Source organism: Lacerta agilis, chromosome 4, assembly GCF_009819535.1.
Source record: "Lacerta agilis isolate rLacAgi1 chromosome 4, rLacAgi1.pri, whole genome shotgun sequence".
Classification (NCBI taxonomy): Eukaryota; Metazoa; Chordata; class Lepidosauria; order Squamata; family Lacertidae; genus Lacerta; species Lacerta agilis.
Window position 1 is genome coordinate 2,174,119 of NC_046315.1, and position 13,441 is coordinate 2,187,559.

At 49.1% G+C, this 13,441-nt stretch overlaps 1 pseudogene; it reads left to right on the plus strand.

The window, feature by feature from the left end:
* LOC117044872 overlaps positions 1-13,441 on the plus strand; it is a 934,741-nt pseudogene that overhangs the window by 577,429 nt on the left and 343,871 nt on the right.

Genomic DNA, 13,441 nt, shown 5'->3' on the forward strand with positions numbered 1-13,441 from the left:
CGGCGGCAGCGGCCTTTTCCCGCCTCTCGCTCTGAGGGGAGCCCAAGAGCGCGAAGGAACCTCACGGGAAAAGCGCCCCCCCCCGAGGGCCTTGTATTTTTAAACTTCTCATTTGAAATTATTATTTCAATAATAACTGAAAAATTTGAAACTGGAAGTTGTGTATAATAATTTCAAATGAGAAGTTAAAAATACAAAAAAATGTAAATACCATTTAAAAAAAATAAAATAAACGTCTTTCATTTCACGGATTTTGAAGTTCTATGAAGTGGGGCTGTTGTGGTTCTTGCAGTGTGGTGCTTTTTCTAATGTAGAACAGTATAAAAGTGGAATATTGTTAAGTACAGTTCTCCACGCACACCAACACCCACCCAGTTGTGCATGAAGCCCTCTCCACCATGAGGACTAGCACCTTGAGATCCACTCCCAGGGGGAGAAGCTCCTGCTTGGCATGTGGGAATCAAACCACGTTTGGATCTAAGCAATAATGTTTTAGCGGGTGCTGAAAAGGGGCCTGTTTGAGATCAGGGGTGCCAACTTAGCCCCCCGACTGTGTGCCCTGCAGAATTCATGGCCCTGGCATCGAAATGTGTGGGTGCCCGGCCCTTTCATGGTGGATTTTGTGGGTGCTCAGGGCCCCAGGGCGTTTGGGATCCATAGGCAAGGAGTTCCAAAGTTGCAGGTGCTGCCGCCACACTAAGCGATCAGGTCCTTACAAACGCAGGATGGAGGGGCATTTTCTGGTAGCTGAAGCAGCGCCCATTCAAAGTGTCTGGTTGGGCACATGTGGGCCAAGGCCATGGGTGGCCCTGTCTGCAACGGGGCAGAGAAAGTGGGATGGCCACACCATACTTTTAAAGCCCGTGTACTTCCCCCAAGAAGCCTGGGAACTGTAGTTTCCTTCGACAGTGCAACGGTTCTCAGCAGCTTTTGCAAACTACAGTTCCCTTGGGAACGTACTTCCACATGTGGTGGGAATGCGAGATAGTTAAGGAGTACTGGGGAAAGGTTCATAATGAATTAAAAAAACTTTTGAAAATCTCTATCAAGAAAAAGCCAGAAACCTTTCTCCTGGGAATACTACCTCCAGAAATTAAGACAGAAAAAAGATTATTAACAATGTATGCCCTCACAGCGGCCAGAATTCTCTTAGCGAGAAATTGGAAGGGTGAGAGTATCCCCACAATATGTGATTGGCAAGCTTTAATGACAGAATATGTGCAGTTAGCGGCAATGACGGGAAGAATGAGAGGTCAATTCAATCAAAAAACACAAAAAGAATGGGAAGTTTTTATTGATTATTTAAACCAGTACAGTAACATCAAAATCTCCTGGCAATAGGAAGGTGAAATCTGCGTAGGTACTGAATATCAACATATCATAAGAAAGAAATAGAAGAATAAATTGGATGTAAGAAGACCTGTGTGAGAAAAAAAAGTTAAGATAAAGAAACAAAGAGTACAAACGGAAGTCAAATTTATGTATTTGTATATTGTATATTGTATTAGTGTTGTAAGTTGTAATTTTAATGTAGATTTCTTATTCCTTTTCTTTTCTTTTTTCCCTTCCCCTTTTGCTTCTTTCCCTTTTTTTCTTTCTTCCTCCCCCCTTCCTTTTCCCATCCCCTCCTAATCCCACTCTCTTTTATCCTTTTTTCGTTTGTCCTTTTGACCCTCTTTTTAGGATTATTCTTTTAGTATTGTTAAACTATATACGGGTTGTATATAGAAGTGTGTGGGTTTTTTTTCTGTGTGTGTTTTGAAATTGTTATGTATTCTGTTGAGTTATGTGTATGATTTTGCTGTTTAATAAAATTTAAAAAACAAAACAAAACTACAATTCCCAGGATGGCTACGCTTTGCCTCTGCGGTCAGAGGGGGAGATGCGCTGTTGAGGCCGGATCCTGCTTGCGAGCTCCCTGCCATGGGCCTCTAAGTTGGCCACTGTGAGAACAGGACTCTGGGCTCATTGGGCCGTGGGTTCTGGTCGCCTCAACTTAAAATGGATATTGTAGGGTTGGGAAAGGTTCAGAAAGGGGCAAACCAAAATGATCCAGGGATGGAGCGGCTCCCTGGGACTTTTTAGTTTAGAGAAAAGGCAAGCGAGAAGCGGCATGGCAGAAGTTTATGAAAAGGTGGATGGCTTTGATAAAGCGGGCAGAGGAAATTTTGTCTCTCCTCCTAGCACTAGAACTTGTGGACCTCCCATGAAGTTGTATGTTGGAAGATTCAGGACAGAGAAAATAAAGGAATTATTAATGCAGCGCAGAGTTAAACTATGGAACTCCCTGCCACAGGAAGCAGGGATGGCCACCAACCTAGACAGCTTTAAGAGAGGATTAGCCAAATTCATGGAGGAATTGAGGGCTATCCATGGCTCCTGGCCACAATGGTTCTGCTCTGACTCTACAGTCAGAGGCAGCGATGTTTCTGAATACCGGTTGTTGAAACCACAGGAAGGAAAGAGTTGCTCTTGTGCTCGGATCATGCCTGCAGGCAGAGGCGTAGGAAGGTCAGGTGGTACCCGGTGCGGAAAATTTCTTGTCACCCCCCATTGATTCCCCCCCCTGCAAAAAGGGTTTTACGTTATTTCATGTTTTCTTACAAAGGAATAATAACAAGTAATAATAAAAAATACCTTTTATTTATATCCTGCCCTCCCCGGCCGAAGTCGGGCTCAGGGTGGCTAACATCAGATACATAACATTGGTATAAAATCAAACAATAATTAAATTACCTCCTAAAAAAATCTCAAAATCAAATTAAAGTCTAATTAGATGGCTTTTCACAGGGTTAGGGTTGGGAACAGTAAGTGCTCCACTGAACTGAAATTTCAGCCTTCACGACATAGGAAAACAGCCAAGTGAACAGCTATTTTGGTGGAGGAGGGTCAAGATATTAACTGATATGCATGAAATTTCATATATAGCTATATAATCCCTAGTATAGTAAGATAAGACCTTTGGAGAAGGCATTTTTTTAAAAAGAGTTTTTTATGTACCGCCCTAGTAGGGCAGTAATTTTTCCTTGATAATTTGTCACCCCCTCCATTATAGAACATGGGTTGGCCCGCCTCCTATGCCCCCCCCTTGCTACACCCCTGCTTGCAGGTTCCCCCCAAGAGGCACCTGGTTGGCCCCTGCGAGAGCAGGAGGCTGGACCACATAGGCTCCTTTGGGCCTGATCCAGCAAGCTCTTCTTCCTCAAGCCATGACTGCTAAAAAGTGGCACAGTGTTAGTGCGCTTTGGGGTGTGGATGGGAAAGGACAGTATCACAACAGGACGGATGAGGAAACGCTGGATTCCTTTTTTCTTCCTTTTTTTAAAGAAAGCAGTTGTTGCCGCCCTGGGCTCTCTTTGGGCGGGATGCAAACTTAACGAACAAGTCAATAGCAAGCTTGTTTTCCTGCATTCCATGCGCTCATGCTCTGATACAGAGACATGAAAGAGGCCTTTTGAACTGCATCTCCTGCTGCTGCCAGAATCCGTCCCGCGGCTGCCATGGCTGGATTTCATCGGCAGAGGATGCTGTTTCACAATCGCATCCCGTATCTCAGTTACTACCAGCCGAAGACCAAACTACAAACACAAAGCAGTGTCTCGTGGCATTTTAGGCAAAGCACTCGTGCTCTGGGGTGATTAATTAATTAATCAGAATATCTATGAGCCGCACTTTAAAGGAAGGTGGCAAGGTGAAGGAAGCTGAACGCCTGGGAGATTCAGGACACGCAGCGCAGAGTTAAACTGTGGAACCCCCTGCCACAGGAGGCAGCGACAGCCACCAACTTGGATAGCTTTGAAAGGGGACTGGGCAAATTCAGGGAGGAGGAGGAGAGGGCTCTCGAGGGCTATCTATGTTTTTGACCACCCCTGTCTCTTGTGGGAGTGAGTTCCATAGTCTAACTCTGAGCTGCATGAAGGAGGGTTTTATTTTATTTTCTTCTTTCCCAAATCTTCCTATGCTCCACTTCATTGGATGCCCACAAGTTCCGGCGTTAGGAGAGGGAAGAAAACTTTTCTCTATCCACGTTCTGCAGGCTGAGCATAATTTTACAAATTTTAATAATCCAGCAGGGGGCTGGGCGGGCCTGACCTTGCAAGGGGGGGGGTGAGCCTTTTTGGCTGGCTCCAGGCGGTCCCTGTTTAATTGGCAGGTGGGGCCCTGAGTCACCAGGTAGGTAGAGATGGGAACGCCAGGCGGACTGGGACTGCGCCCAGGTGAGAAGTTCCCTGGGGAAAGATGCAGAAGGCTCCCTCCCTCCAACCCAGGCAGGCGGCCTCCCCCCAGATAAGGGCGCGGGCACAGGCAGGAAGCCTTTCCAAACAAAACAGAGAAGACCCCCCGCGCCCCATTTCAGCTCTGAAAAGGCAGAGGGCTCCTTGCTCCCATTCTCCCCAAATCCCCATTTCTGCTTGCGCGCGCGTCAGATCCACGCGCATCTCCTTAGTTACCTGGAGACGTTTTGGGGAGCAGCGGGACGAGGGTGCTTCTAGATCCGAACGGGTCGCTTGCATTTCCCGCCCCCCCCCCCAAGTTTTCCTCCCGGGAGCGTACACTGAATGCCCACCACGACCCTGCGAGGTAGGCGCCAGGCGGAGAGAGGCAGTGCCCAACCCGAGCGCACAGCCGGAGAACCGAGTGTCCGATTTGAACCCTGATCTCTCCCGGATTCTAGCCCCCCCACACTCTAACCACTACACCACCCTGCCTCTCCTCCCGATAGCCTTCATTCTCCTGCCCAAGAAAGCCTCCCCCGGGCGCTGACTCCGACAGAGGCCCCCGCGGGCCGCCCAGGGGCCGCTGGGGAGAAGCTAACCCACCATGGAGGGCCGGGGGGGGGGAACCCTGGGGGAGGAGTCTCCGCCGGCCCAGGTGAGCGGAGGGCTGGCAGGTGAGCCCGGCTGGCCCCGCCCCCGCCCCGCCCCGCCCCCGCCCCGGCTTCCTCTTTCTCCACCCGTCGGGCCGCAGCGCCACCGCCATGCAGACCCCGGCTCAGCCGGCAGCCGACCCGGTGAGTGAAGGGGGAGCCTCACCTAGTGGTTGAAGCGGGGTGGGGTGGGGGGTGCCCCGGGATCCCTTGGTGCTGCGGGGTGGGGGGCGGTTGCAATAGCAGCTCGGTGCCGCTTTCCGGGACAGGAGGAGCCGAGAGCGTCTGGGCATGTGCAGAGTGCCTGTTCTCTCCTAGTGAGGAACTGCGCGCAAAATGCACCCTGGCGCAGCTGGTGGGAAGGATTTTTTTTTTTTTGGAGGGGGGTCGCTTATCGCTACTGCCCCCAAAATCTCTCCATCGTCGGGACTCAGCCTGACGGCCATAAAGGAACCCCAAAGCCTTTTCTTTTTTTTGCCCAGATTCTGCCTCATTTCGTTTGCCCCCTCCTAAGCCAAGATTGGATGGTCTTCGGGGCAGAGACCTCCTACCTCAGGGCCCAGAATGGAGATGAGCCCCAGCAGCGCCCAATTTCTCTCCTAAGTCAGGATTCTTCCAGCTTGGGGCAGGGAACCAAAGTCCCTGGACGGTCCCAGGCTCGGTCTCCAGAGTCTCCCCTTTCCAAATGACAAGAAAGGAGATTCCAGCTAAATATTAGGAAGAAATTTCTGACTGTTAAGAGCCATTCAACCAAAAGATGGTGGTCTCTTCTTCACTGGAGCTTTTAAAGCAGAGTTTGGATCGCCATCTGTCAGGGGTTTTTTAAGCTGTGATTTCTACGTTGCAGGGGGCTGGACTAGATGAACCCTGGGGGTCCCTTCCAGCTCTACAGTCCTGTGATTCTTTCCCTTCCTCCTGCTGATTTTCTCACCTGTTCACACCACGTGTGGAAGCCCAGCTCCACCTTTCGTTATGCCCTGCTCTGATCCGAACCGTAAATGCTCCCTGCCAGGCACACCCAGCCTGTAACCGAGGATCTGTTAGGAGAATCGCAGCAGAACTGTGTCAGAGGAGAGACAGGGGCAGGGACGTCACTCCCTCAGCTTCATTCAACTTCCTGCTACTGCACCTTTCTGCTATCCCACCTGTGTTATGCAAGGGGGTGGCACGACAGGTGCCTGACATGGAAGTTGTTTCATCTGGCCTGACTCTGGCATATTGCGAAGGGAGCCCGGCCTCTCACAGGAATGCCAGCTCGTCCCCTTTATTTATTTATTTTTAATTAAAATGTTGCTAAGTTTCTTTCTTTTTTATATATATAAAGAATGTATTGGTATTTCAAGAAAATACAAAAAGAGAAAAAGAAAAATACATACAAAGTACAAAATACAAAACAAAAAAGACTTATACAAAACATAAAACACATCTAAGACAACAAAGCACCTATTTAACTATTTTAATCTTATTTAGAATCCTACTTGGGGGACTTCCTCACGTCCTCTCTTCTGTGTTCATTTCAAATGTACTGTAGTAACTTTATAACTACTTTATCTCTACTTTTGCAACTAATCTTAATCATTATCTATCATCTTATATCTATCACCTTATTCTTAACAAAATACCGAAAATGGAAAAATCACAATTATATCTTCTTATGTCCTATTTTAAACTAACATTTTAATGCTATAGTGTCCACTGATTTCAAATTCAAATATCTAACTTTTCACGTCGTTTCAAATATTCTTTAAATTTCTTCCAATCTTCTTGCACCTTCTCTTCCCTCTGGTCTCGGAGTTTAAAATGTTGCTAAGTTTCTTTTCCTGGGCAAACATCTATCCAAAGCATCCAGCCAGCAAGTGAAACAAGAGAAAGAGATTGTAAGAAACAGTTAGATGCGATATCAGCAAATGTTTTAAAAAAATTGCTAGCATTATTCTAGGCTGCATCCGCAGAAGTCTGGAGTCCAGATCGAGGGGCATCATAGTCCTGTTCTGTTCTGCCTCGCTCTGACCACATTTGGAGTCCTGTGTCCAATTTCCGGCACCACAATTTAAGGAGGACGTTGACAAGCTGGGAGGTGGGCAGAGGTGGGCGGCCAAGATGATCCAGGGTCTGGAAACCGTGCCTGATGAGGAGCGGTTGAAGGAGTTGGGTATGTTTAGCCTGGAGACAGACGATATATACAGGTGAATCTCGAAAAATTAGAATATCGTGGAAAGGTTCGTTTCTTTCAGTAATTCCGCTTAAAAGGTGAAACTAATATATGAGATAGATTCATGACATGCAAAGCGAGATATGTCAAGCCTTTATTTGTTACACCTCAACCCTTCACTGTCCATCTTTTCCTTGGTCGGCCTGACCCACGAGATTTCCCTCTGGGGTGCAGTGGGGCTCCCAAGGCGACTGATTCTCCCCCGGGCATTGCAGAGAGTTGAAGGTGGGCTGCTGGAATTGAACCAAGCCCGCATCATTTTTCTGCCCCCCCCCAGGGTCCAGGGGGAGCGGGGGATCCCCTGCCTCGCTGGGGTGCTTGCATGCCTTCGCCAGAAGCCTGGGACTTGAAGCGTTAACCGCGCAGCCTGTTGCTCTTTCAAGCGTCGCCCTTTCCTCTTCTGCAGTTTGGTAATTTGGACGCAACAAGGGCTCTTTGAAAATGGGAAGCGTCACCCCCGGCCTCTCCTTTCAGCGGCTCAGCTGGGCCTCCTTTCCACGAACGGGAGCAGCAGAGTGCTTTTCACTTGGCGCAGCAAGGAAAACAATGCAAACCCCCCCCCCCCGGCAAGCTGGCAGAAACCATTTATTCATTAAAAAAAGAAGAATCTTTAAGGTTGCAAAACCAACTTTCCCTTAAAGGACTCCTCTGCCTGGCTGAAGCCATAGGGATTCTGGAAGTTCCAGGTGGGAGAGACCCCACACAGACCTCCACCCCACTTTCAGGCTTCCCTTGGGGGGCATCTGGTTGGCCACTGTGTGAACAGAATGCCAGACTAGATTCCTCCGCTGCAGGGGGGGTTGGACTAGATGACCCCCTGGGGACCCTTCCGACTCTGCCCTTCTGTGATTCTAGACAGGTCTTTATTAGCCGAGATCCGGGCTCTTCCTAGGTGCACATTCAGAAGGACGAGCGGAGGCAGCTAGGGATGGACGGTTCAACTCTGAGCCTGCGGTCGGAGGCAGCCGTGCTTCTGAATGCCGGTTGCCGGAAACCACAGGAGCGGAAAGCGTTGCCCTTGTGTTCGAATCCTGCTTGCAGGTTTCCCACAGGTCGGCCCCTGGGAGAACAGAATGCTGAACTGGATGGGCCCCTGGCCTGATCACGCAGCCGAAACCTTCTGAGCTGCCACAACCATTCAAGGGTTGAGCTTTAAACTGTGATGCAAGAGATAAGGAGAGCCGAGCTTCCGGATCAGGCCAGTGGCTCCTCCGGTCCAGCGTCCTGTTCTTCCAGTGGCCAAGCAGATGCCCCCAAGGGAAGCCCAAGAGTGCTGCCTCGCCCCTCCTAGGACTCTCGGCAACAGATACCGTATTTTTCCGTCAAGACGCCCCCCTAATTTTTGACACTATCTTTTAGGGGGGGGAACCCTAGTCTTATACACGGAAAAACACAGTAATTGCAGGTATCGCTGCCTCTAACAGCAGATCACCTATGAATGCACAGGACTAGCCTGTTGGGCCACTTACTGGGACTTATCCAGGTGAGGGGGTCATGGACAGACTCGCCCACCTGCCCCCTCGCTCCTCCTGCTTCTGTACACCAGCCATATGTCCTGTCTCCGACAGCGCCCGGGTCTCGGGGGTGCACAGCCTCCCACCCAGATACACAGTGCATCTAATTTGTGAAGAGGGGAAGGCACTTTGCACGCGCTCAGAAGCAGTCTCTGTGTCGTGTTGCACGCTCTCGGCGCCGAGGCTTATATAGAACTAATATTTGTTGGTTCTATCCCACCTTGTGAGAGCCAGTGTGGTGTAGTGGTTAAGAGTGGTAGACTCATAATCTGGGGAACCGGGTTCGCGTCTCCACTCCTCCACATGCAGCTGCTGGGTGACCTTGGGCTAGTCACACTTCTCTGAAGTCTCTCAGCCCCACTCACCTCACAGAGTGTTTGTTGTGGGGGAGGAAGGGAAAAGGAGAATGTGAGCCGCTTTGAGACTCCTTCGGGTAGTGAAAAGCAGGATATCAAATCCAAACTCTTCTTCTTCTTCTTCTTGTTCTCCGGGGAGCACAAGGTGGCATGCATCGTTCTCCCCCACCCTCGTTGTTTAATCGCCACAACAACCCTGCGAGGCAGGATAGGCTGGGAGGGAGGGAGTGACTGGCCCAAGGCCACCCAGTGTGGGTTTTGTGGCCAAGCAGGAATTCGAACCCTGGTCCCCGCCGGGTCCTAGTCCGACATGCTAACCGCTATACCCCGCTGCCTGCCAGTGATCCTCTCCCACTTTGCACAGTGTTGACATGTGGCCTCTGTTAAGCCTATTCCCTCTCCCATCCTTGCAACCCAGCCAGATGGGTGGAGCATTATTATTATTATTATTATTATTATTAATATTAATATTTAAGGTGTTCTCTCTCGCTGTTTTGGGGGAGTTTTGCAGGAAGTGGTGCCAAGGGCTTTCCACATTCCTAACCTATACGATCAGCAACTGAATCTTTTAGAGATCCAGTTTTTAACTCCTGAGCTGCCTCCCCCCTGGGGCTTATCGCTCGAGATCTTCTGATGCACTGGCCTGGCCCAACTGGATTATTTCTGCTTTTATCATCCGTTTCCTTGGAGGAAACGAAGGCCAAGTTAATGAAGGCCAAGCGATGATGACTGGCTGAAGGTGCCCCACTGCGTGTTACGCCCGAGTGGGAATTCGAACCCGCCTCTCTTGCCTGGATAATGCAAAAGTTTGAAAGAGTGAAATGCTTATGGGGAGTGCCCTGTGCAACAACAAAAGGCGAGGGCCTGCCTGGTTTCCCCTTGAGCGTTTTAATTTCAGTTAAAACTCTTCCGCCTGTTTAGCTGCTGCAATGCAGGAATTGCAGATAAAGATCTCAGAGAGGTGGCCGTCCAACTTCCGTTTAAAAACCTCCCACAAAGGACGGGCCAAATGAAGTCACAGAAGGCGCCGAGGTAAAATAATTGAGGTGTGGAATATTTGTAAATTTGGTTTCTGGAAATCTTCCCAGGGGGGGAAAAAAATCTGGATACCTTTTGGAAACCTTTGAAATCAATACATTGAAAGGAAACCTGATTGTAGTCTTGGTATTCACATACAAGGGAGTTTTTGTTTGTTGTTTGTTCAGTCGTTCAGTCGTGTCCGACTCTTCGTGACCCCATGGACCAGAGCACGCCAGGCACGCCTATCCTTTTCTGCCTCTCGCAGTTTGGCCAAACTCATGTTAGTAGCTTTGAGAACACTGTCCAACCATCTCATCCTCTGTCGTCCCCTTCTCCTTGTGCCCTCCATCTTTCCCAACATCAGGGTCTTTTCCAGGGAGTCTTCTCTTCTCATGAGGTGGCCAAAGTATTGGAGCCTCAGCTTCCGGATCGGTCCTTCCAGTGAGCACTCAGGGCTGATTTCTTTGAGAATGGATAGGTTTGATCTTCTTGCAGTCCATGGGACTCTCAAGAGTCTCCTCCAGCACCATAATTCAAAAGCATCAATTCTACGGCAATCAGCCTTCTTGATGGTCCAGCTCTCACTTCCGTACATTACTACTGGGAAAACCATAGCTTTAACTATACGGACCTTTGTCGGCAAGGTGATGTTTTTGTTTTTGTTAAATCCCCTTAAAATAATTACTTACCGAATACTCGGTGTTCTTTTTAATTGTACAGTTTTAAGATTAGCTGAAGTATAAGAATGCAAGTTAAATACTACGGCAAGAAAAATGAACAAAATGAACGAAATATGTTTTAGTCAGACTGGATTGGTGTCATTTTAGTTCTTTTTTTTCAGATTGCACAAATTTTAAAAATGCAAATGCATGTCTGTTTTGGAAATGTAAACATCCCCCCCCCCATATTGCATCACTAAAATATATTGTTATATTACGGGTGGAGGGTGGTTCAAAGTTCTTCTCCGAGGGTGCAAAGCGACTATTGTCTTGCTGCACCTGCAGAATCCAGCGGCTCTCGAAACCCGCCAGGTTACGAAACCTCCTTCCTGGGAACTGCTGCCTGGAGGGGGCCTGTGGTCTTGATCCAACCACACAAGGAGTCAACGGGGCGCCCTCAGCGTGACCTACCCGGCACTTCTGGGAATCGCAGCGGGTGCAAGACAGGGAGCTGGTGAAACATTTGCTGGGCTCCCAGGGAGGGTTGCTCGACCGCTGCCTTCCTTCGCCATGCCGTGGGGCTCTCCAGATGTTTTCAACGGTCCGGAGTTGGGCACCCAAAACACCTGGAAGACACACACACACCCAGCTTGGTGGAGGCTGGCCTGCCCTTTGAGGTGTCGTCTTTGCAAGAAGGTAGCGCAGAATCTAGATGAGCACTCGAAATACCCCAAAGTAGGAGAAATGTGTTGAGACAGGAAGCCCAGGACTTACGAATCCCAGTTGCTGGAATTTGCAGGAGGCCAGAGAGTTGCTCTTGTGTTCGAATCCTGCATTCTGGTTTCCCACATGCATCTGTGAAATGAGGATGTGCATTATGGGAAACCGATAACCATTTCCTCCTCCGTCAGTTTGTCCAATCCTCTTTCAAAGCTGTCTAGGTCGGCGGCCATCCCTGCCTCCTGTGGCGGGGAGTTCCATAGTTTGCAGGAAGAAGGACTTGCTTTAATCCGTCATGAAGCTCTGAGCATTCAGCGCCATTGGATGCTCACGAGGTCTAGTGCAGGCACCCCCAAACTCGGCCCTGCAGATGTTTTTGGGACTACAATTCCCATCATCCCTGCCCACTGGTCCTGTTAGCTATGGGTGATGGGAGTTGTAGTCCCAAAACATCGGGAGGGCCGAGTTTGGGGGTGCCTGGTCTTAGGAGAGAGGCAGGAAGGATTTTCTCTACCCGCACTTCTGTCATGTTGTTGTTCAGTCGGTCAGTCGTGTCCGACTCTTCGTGACCCCATGGACCAGAGCACGCCAGGCACGCCTATCCTTCACTGCCTCTCACAGTTTGGCCAAACTCATGCCAGTCGCTTCGAGAACACTGTCCAACCATCTCATCCTCTGTCGTCCCCTTCTCCTTGTGCCCTCCATCTTTCCCAACATCAGGGTCTTTTCCAGGGAGTCTTCTCTTCTCATGAGGTGGCCAAAGTACTGGAGCCTCAACTTCAGGATCTGTCCTTCTAGTGAGTACTCAGGGCCGATTTCTTTGAGAATGGATAAGTTTGATCTTTTTGCAATCCATGGGACTCTCAAGAGTCTCCTCCAGCACCAGAATTCAAAAGCATCAATTCTTTGGCGATCAGCCTTTTTTATGGTCCAGCTCTCACTTCCATACATTACTACTGGGAAAACCATAGCTTTAACTATACGGACCTTTTGCTTTCCTCCCAAGAAGCAGGCGTCTTCTAATTTCGTGACTGCTGTCACCATCTGCAGCGATCATGGAACCCAAGAAAGTGAAATCTCTCACTTCTGTCATAGAATCATAGAATTATGGACTCTTTTCCAGTCTAAACATAACCAGCTCCTTCAACCGCTCCTCATAAAGCTTGGTCTCCAAACCCCGGATCCTCTTGGTTGCCCTCCTCTGCACAAATTCTGGCTTGTCAACATCCTCCTTAAATTGTGCTGCCCAGAACTGGACACGCGACTCCAGGAATTGTTTTTCTGTGTGCGAAATAATTTTCATTTCATTTTGCAAGAGTAGAGTTATAACAATTCAAAATAAAGGTAAAGAGACCCCTGGCCATTAGGTCGAGTCACAGACGACTCTGGGGTTGCGGCGCTCATCTCGCTCTAGAGGCCGAGGGAGACGGCGTTTGTCCTCAGACAGCTTCCGGGTCTTGTGGCCAGCATGACTAAGCCGCTTCTGGCAAAACCAGAGCAGCGCACGGAAACGCCGTTTACCTTCCCGCCGGAGTGGTCCCTATTTATCTACTTGCACTTTGACGTGCTTCCAAACTGCTAGGTGGGCAGGAGCTGGGACCGAGCAACGGGAGCTCACCCCGTCGCAGGGATTCGAACTGCCAACCTTCTGATCGGCAAGCCCTAGGCTCAGTGGTTTAGACCATAGTGCCACCCGCAATTCAAAATACATATTCATATTTAGAGATTTCTCTGAATCTCCAGACTTCCCTCCCTCCTCTCCACAGGTCCTATCGTCAACCTTTTCAACTGCATATTATTTCATAATCCATGGACTCCAGGAATTGTCGAGTGGGAAGGGACCCCTAAGGGTCCTCTAGTCCAGTGTTTTTCAACCTTTTTTGGGCAAGGGCACACTTGTTTTATGAAAAAAATCACGAGGCACACCACCATTAGAAAATGTTAAAAAATTTAACTCTGTGCCTATATTGACTATATATAAAGTAATTCTCTTGAATAGGAATCAAATAAACACAATTTTCCCCACGGCACACCAGGCAACATCTCACGGCACACTAGTGTGCCGCGGAACAGTGGTTGAAAAACACTGCTCT